The following is a 7,227-nucleotide window of genomic DNA, read 5'->3' as shown; positions in this document are numbered from 1 at the left end:
AGATATTTAATACGCCGGGAGATTGTTTCCATATGGCAGCTCACCAGCGATACCATCACTTTAACAGTTATGAAATCATTTCCGTGTTTTATTTTCATTTCATTTCAGGCGATTTATCGAGGCGAAGGTCCGTCTGATCGGGCTGCAGATGGTCTTTTATTCAGGGGATTATTCGTTTATTATAGTCGCGGCTCGGCTTTGCTTTTATTTCACGACTCACGAGAGATGAACCGAGAATTTTTAAATGAGTTTTAATATATATTATTTATTTATATTTGAAATTAAAACCACAGTTAAAGTTCAACCTCAAAGTTTGTTTTCCTTCAAATTAACCAAAAATCTGATTCTTAGATTCTCACTGCTCACCAGCAGGTGGCACTATCACTTCACTGCCTCCAACCTGCAACTTACATTTTTATATTATATAATTATTGATATACAATTTGAATATATCCTTTTTAAATTTAAATAAATAAGTTTATTCAATCACATCCATCAACGTATCCATGATGTAATAATTATTGTACTTTTGATACTTTAAGTACATTATACATTATAATTTAAGTATTTCTGCCTGTACACATATTAAAACATCTAAATACTAAATCTAAGTATTTCTTCTTCTTCACCTCATTTGCTGATTTAAATCCTAAACAAAGTTACTTTGCATGCAATCCAATAAAGCAGCTGATCCCAGACCTCTTTGGGATTAATAAATTAATGATAACTTGACTTGTGTGAATTCTCAGTGTTTCTGGTTCAAGTGTGTTGCCATCATGTGTTCTGTCCACTAGAGGGCGCTCTGTGCTCACTCAGCGCTTTACAAGGATTGCTCCAAAGCCTCCTAACTTGGTTCATGAATGAATAACTCCCAGACAAACGCATGCAGGACTCATTGATTGATGATTCCACTGTCACTATATTATTCTTCTAAATCTCAGATTACCTGCATGGATCTTAATATCTCGCTAAATTAATTAGCATGTATTAAAGTTGACATTCTTTACAATTAATGTATTCATCATCAGCTCCATGATGATAAACGTATAAGTTATAATATATTTGTGATTAATAAACACGATGGCATCAGAAATCAATCACCTACGTTTGAATCTAAATATCCGTTTGCAGTTGCGCGCTTTCACCGGCAGGTGTCGCTGTATGACATGAAATAAACGGAGCGGCACAGAACGACACGTTAACTGGAATTAAAAGTCATAATAACTTTATTATAATATCACTAATTAATAATTATAATAATATTTACTAGTTCAGCTCGTGTTTAAGATATAAATACGTTATTTATGATAATTTAATCTCTTTAAAATACATTTTCTTTTCCTGGAAATATGAATACAGCCGTTAATCTGCCGTGAAATCCTAAATTCGCCTGTTATATTCTATATAATTATTAACACATAATATTAAAGTATCATAATTATATTAGAACATCAGTTTTCTGTATTGTTAATAATTCTGCATTAATAATCACTCGTATTAATCAACATTCAGCTATTTAAATGAAAGATGAAGGAATTAAATATTGATCAAGTGAAAACATTTCTATTTAAACGCATTGAAAAATATAATATTTTAGTAAATCTTTCCCAAATCACAATCAATACGTTTGATTCTTGACAACATGCTCCGATCACAATATCGAACAGGCCACATCGTTTATGAATATTAATGATTAATTAATGTATTACAAATAAAACAAAATCAACATTTACACTCGGCGGTATTAATCATTAACTAGTAGTTATTATATTTAAAGATATTTGTTGTTTCTTAAGGTTAAATAGAAATGAATAAATACAGATAATGATTATTTTCTAATCAAGATTATTGATTATTAAAATGTGAATAAAGGTTTTAGAGATAAGCAGAGGGCACGCGGGAGTGGGGGGGGGGGGGGGGGGGGGGAGTCAGGGGGCGAGAAGGAGGAGGAGGAGAAGTTGGGATCACAGGGGGAGGAAGGCGGGGAGGAGGAACAGCGCATCCCGACTCTCAAAGCTCCGCAGCATCCAAACTCTGCGCTCTCACCTCGGACGGATCCGTGACGCGGAGCCACGCGCACGAGCAAACTTTTTACGGCTCCCGGTCCCGGGTCTCGGTCCCGCGCGCACACTTTACTTTTCACGTGGATTTCATGTCGTTACCGGAGGATTTCTGTGCGTCCGCAAGTTTGACTTGAAGCGGAGCGACGAGGAGGAGGAGGAGGAGGAGGCCGGGAGGAGCAGGAGGAGGAGACGGGACAGTTGGGTGAGTTGTTGGCCATGTGCTCGGCCCGAGTCCGGCAGCGAGTCCGGATCAGCAGGATTTAATCTGGAGCTCAACAGGAGACCCAGAATATAATTCTTATTATTTATATTAATAGCATATTATTATATCGACCTTTAATTCGGCCTGCTGCTCTTGTAATATTTCTTCTGATCACGTGAGTTTTTTGAGAATTGATCCGTCGCGTGCGTCGCCGCGAGGCCGACCCGGTTTGAGGTCTGCAGGTAGAAACGGGCCTCACGTGTCTCCTGCAGAACTAACCTCCAGACCGGATCTGGATCTGGGGGTTGCGTCAGTAGCTGTGGTGCGTTCGCTGACTGCAGGAGGAAGAGCTCCATGACGGCCCCTGAACGTTATTGAGGGTGACCCCGGGGGCCCGTTCATAACCCCTCACCGCCCAGCCGGACTCAAACCCGCGGCGGCCGAGAGAGAAGCGGTGCATTCTGGGAGCAGAGACGAAGTGAGTTAAAGTCCCACAAAAAAACAAACAAATCCAGAGTGATTACAGTTGCGTGGCCCCCGGGTGCCTCAGACGGACTCCTCTTCATCATCGGACCTCCAGCGGCCGAGGAGGAGCAGGAGAGAGTTACCGAGCTGGAAACGGGGATTATTTTAAAGGTATTTTCCTCTAAAATTAATCAGAATCATTGATCAGTTTTACAGATTTTTACTGAAACATTTAGATTGAAGCTTCTTTATTTATTTGATAATTTGATTATAAATCTGCTGATCAGTTTTCTTAATTTGTTGCTCAGATAGTGAAAAACGATCAGTCAGTGATCAAGCTGATACTCAGCTGATCCTTTCAGTTATTGATCGTTTCATTGATTGATCAAGCATTATTTTATTCTCTGCATGAAGCCATGATCACATTTAAACATTTTCAGGTCTGCTCTCCAAACACTTTATTATTATTATTATTATTTATTCATTTTTATTATTATCATTATTATTTGTCTCATTATTTATTTTAAGTATAATTATTATTACAATTATTTATTTAAAATCATTTTCATTTATAGTAATAATTATACTATGAATATAAGACGGTGAGGTCCAGCCGGGACGCACAAGGACAACATTTTAAATTCCTTCTGCAAACATTTATTGTGAAAGGGGTCAGACTGACTTCCTGTGATGAGACCTGATGACAACGGAGCGGCTTTAACACAACACCATCAAATGAAAAGGTCCAGGGGCCGCCGGGGGCCCCCGCCGGGGGCCCGGAGCTCCTCCTCTCTGTTGTGCAGCCGGAGCTCTCGGGGCTTTGATGCATCGTTAATGACCTCCTGACGCGGCAGCGCCGTCCTGACAGTTTCCTCTCCACGCCGCCGTGACACGTGGAGGAAAGCCCACCTCATCCTGGACCCCCTTCAGACCTCATCCTGGGCCCCTGCAGCTCTGTGACGTATCCTGTCGTGAGACTCACTGAGACGCTACAAGTTAAAGAGGACTTACTGCTGATGAAGACGAGGAGCCGAGGACAGGAAGTGTTGTGACCATTTGGCTCCAAGTTGGGGGGGGGTAGGGGGTCAGGGATCAAAGCAGGCGGTCCGTGTCGGAGGACTTCATGCCGTCAGAGCTGAGGAGACAGAAGCTGAGAGCTCAGGAAGAAGACCTGAATCTTTAGACACCTTTAGACTGATACACTGATGTGGGTCCTGCAGGATCCTCCTTGTGGGCTGGAGGAGACCCTGATCCTCTGCTTAAAGGAGACAGGAGGACTAAAACTAGGACCTGCATCATGGCGGGCCCTCTCTTGGGAACCCTCCAGTCTTAGCGTTCCTTCCCTCCCTCCTGGTGAGGAGGGGACCAGGTCTGATGGGGGACCCGGTCTGACGGGGGGGTATAAATCCAGAATGTCACCAGGAGTCTCTATTTGTACGTCGGCCGCTCTCACAATAAACCCCCCCCCCTCCCCCGGTTCTATTTAAGACTCGCCGCCGACCTGGGCTCCTTTTACGGGGGCCATTATTCAGAGGAGAATAGGTGCGGGGGCCCCCGACCATAAATTCCAGCAAGTGGCCCTCGGAAGGCGAGGGATTGACGGCGTGCTCTGTGACCTTTTGAGTGGAGACGGAGTCGTTTGTTTGGCTGACAAGCGCCGCTGTAATAACTCAGGGGGGGGGGGGGGGGGGGATGCTCCGCGATGAGGCCGGCGGTCCGACGCGTTAGTTAGTTCCCTCCGCTGCCGAGTGTGTGTGTGTGTCGGGGGTTAGATCTAATATTTCAGGACGACTTCGCTGCAGGAAAACACACAGTTTAATTCATGCAGAAATATAGACCTCATTTATAAAACTGTTCTTATTCATGAAAGTAAACGCAGACAGAAGAAAAGTCTACATTTAATCATTAAATATAATGAACCTCTTTGTGATTCACTTGCAGGAATTATAAATGTTTATTCATTTACCTCTATTATTTAAAGTTCCAAAGCATCAGAAGTGAGGAAGGAGTCTGCAGGACTCTACGAGTCCTGGTCTCGTAGGGTGCTGGACTAAGGTCTGCCCGGGGTCCGGGTCCCTTCAGAGGGACTGGAGAGAACAGAAGAGTGGACTTAAGTCAACAAAAGAGAGAAACCATCGTCTTCCCCCATCAATCACAGCGAGGGGGGGCTTCGTTGACGTACTAACGTGCTGGTACTTCAAACTACATTAATTATACACATATAATCATTATGTATATATATATGTGACGGATGTGGCTCGTGTTGAAACTCCACAGACGAGCAGGTGGATTACAGGACTTTTATTTTAAACCCGCAACACAGTGTTGCCGGAATGACGAGGGGATCTCAGGTCTCGGGATAAACAGTCGCATTGAAATGCTTCGTCACTCCGCGTTTTTAACTGAAAAAATACAAGTCGAGTATTACTAAATAAAACCCAATCATACCATTCAATAACGTCATGAAAACAACATATAATATTACCTGCAAAACAGTTGCCAGCGGGGAATGACGAGGGGAATCTCCGGTCACGGGATAAGCAGTCTATGAACGAGTACAACAATTAAGCTAGTTTAGCCTAATATAAAGTTTTCTCGATCGCTGAAATTATATTTTAGGAACAAACAAATCATAATTTATGCTCAAAGCAGTTAGCATGAATAATAACAAACATATTACAGTGTAAAATATAAAGTGTGAATATTAAAAACTTCGTAAATCATACATTTTCCCGGACTACAAAGATGAAACGTCTCACCGCACTGAAATGCTTCGTCACTCTGGATTTCCCATCGTCACCGCCGCGCCACTAGATGGCAGTGTCGCGCTTATTGCTGGTGTAATTTAACAGACATTACACTATCGTTACATATATACAGTATATATATATTTTTTTTGCGATACCTTGAAATCATTTTGAATTTCTCTTCTATAATTTCTATTTAGCTCGTATTGCTTATTAATCAATCTGATTATTTTTCTGAATTTCGTGATCAATGAAGTGTGATATCTTAAATATAAATGTATTCGTTTAGGAAACAACAAATTAAAATAGTTCTTAAATATGACAAAACGACAAGCTGTTAGCGTGTATTCTGGCTTTTTAATAGCATAAATGCTCTGGGATAATATAAACCTGAAAATGTTAATATTGACTGACACATGCTACATGTAGCCAAGTTAGCATGTTAGTTAATATGTGTATATTATTAAATATTACCAGTAGAACACATAGTTGTTGAGCGCTTCTGCAAAGGCTGCTATGCTAACAGTAATCTTCAAGCTACTAAATGCTAACGGCTTACTAGCTCTCCTGTTTGCTAATGCTGCTCAGCTAGCCGTATGTTCACTATAAGAAGTTTACAACGCCTAACAACAGTCACCAGTTAATATGAGTGATTGTTAATAGAGTTGAAAGCTACACGCTACATGGAGAGTTAGAGAGCTAGCAGGCAGTCATCTTGGTGTGTGTGTTTGTGTGACTGCCGGGTTCACACAGGTGTGATCGATACCTTTGATCAGTGTCAGCGTTCCATCCAGGAGGTCCTGGTCCGGGTCCGAGTCCTGGTGTGGTCTAGGGGGGCGCACGTGCTAACGGCAGATGTTCATGGTGGTTAAGGAGGAAAAATGAGGCTCGTATCACAGCGAGTGTGTGTGTGAGACAGACTTCCCATGATGCTTCACTGCAGGCCTCTCTCACCTGTCACACCGACTCGCCCACAGCTGTCTCCACACTACTGGGGCTGTCTGCAGACCAGCTGGTCTGGGTCCTGGTCCTGGGTCCAGAAGCTCAGAAAACAGTTCAAACTGAGTGTTCAAGTAACGGTTGAAAGCTCCGGAAAGCCAGTAAGGGGATTTTTGAGTAGATTTGAGACGATTAAATATAATTTCTGCCTTATGAACGTCTTCTGTGATTAAGTTGATCTTAAAGTGTATTATTATTATAAGAAGTAAATGAAGAAGACCTAATAATAAATGTTATTTACTCTCAGTAAATAAAGAAGACAGCATAAATAAAGTTTATAATGATAATGAGAAGTAAATGAACCCCGGACTCTGAATAGAGAGTTGTTTTTAAAGAGAGACTCCCTGAATGAGTCTTTGAAGAGGACTCGTTTTGTTCCCAACAGTTCGAGGCTCAAAGGAACAAAAGGTCAGCAGTTAAATAAACTGCCCCCCCCCCGACCCCTTTAACCACCCGACCCTCCACCCCCCCCCCCCCTTTGTCCCCCAGACTGAGGGGTGAGGTCCAGGTCTCCGGACCAGAGAAAGGAAGCCTGGAGGATCATCCAGTTCTGATGAACGGATGAACTCTGGGGGTGTTTGGCCTTTGACCTCCAGTCCTGAAAAGCATGAAATTATATTTATTTACCATTATATACATTTATATATATATATAAAATAAATAATGAATAAATATGATATACATATTACATAAATTCTAAATAAATAATTTACAAAAATGAATAAAAATTGCTGCTTTAGTCTCTGGGTTT

Source organism: Eutrigla gurnardus (assembly GCF_963514095.1).
Source record: "Eutrigla gurnardus genome assembly, chromosome: 24".
In the NCBI taxonomy this organism is placed as follows: Eukaryota; Metazoa; Chordata; class Actinopteri; order Perciformes; family Triglidae; genus Eutrigla; species Eutrigla gurnardus.
The sequence above is the reverse complement of the archived record's forward strand: the minus strand, read 5'-3'. Positions refer to the sequence as shown.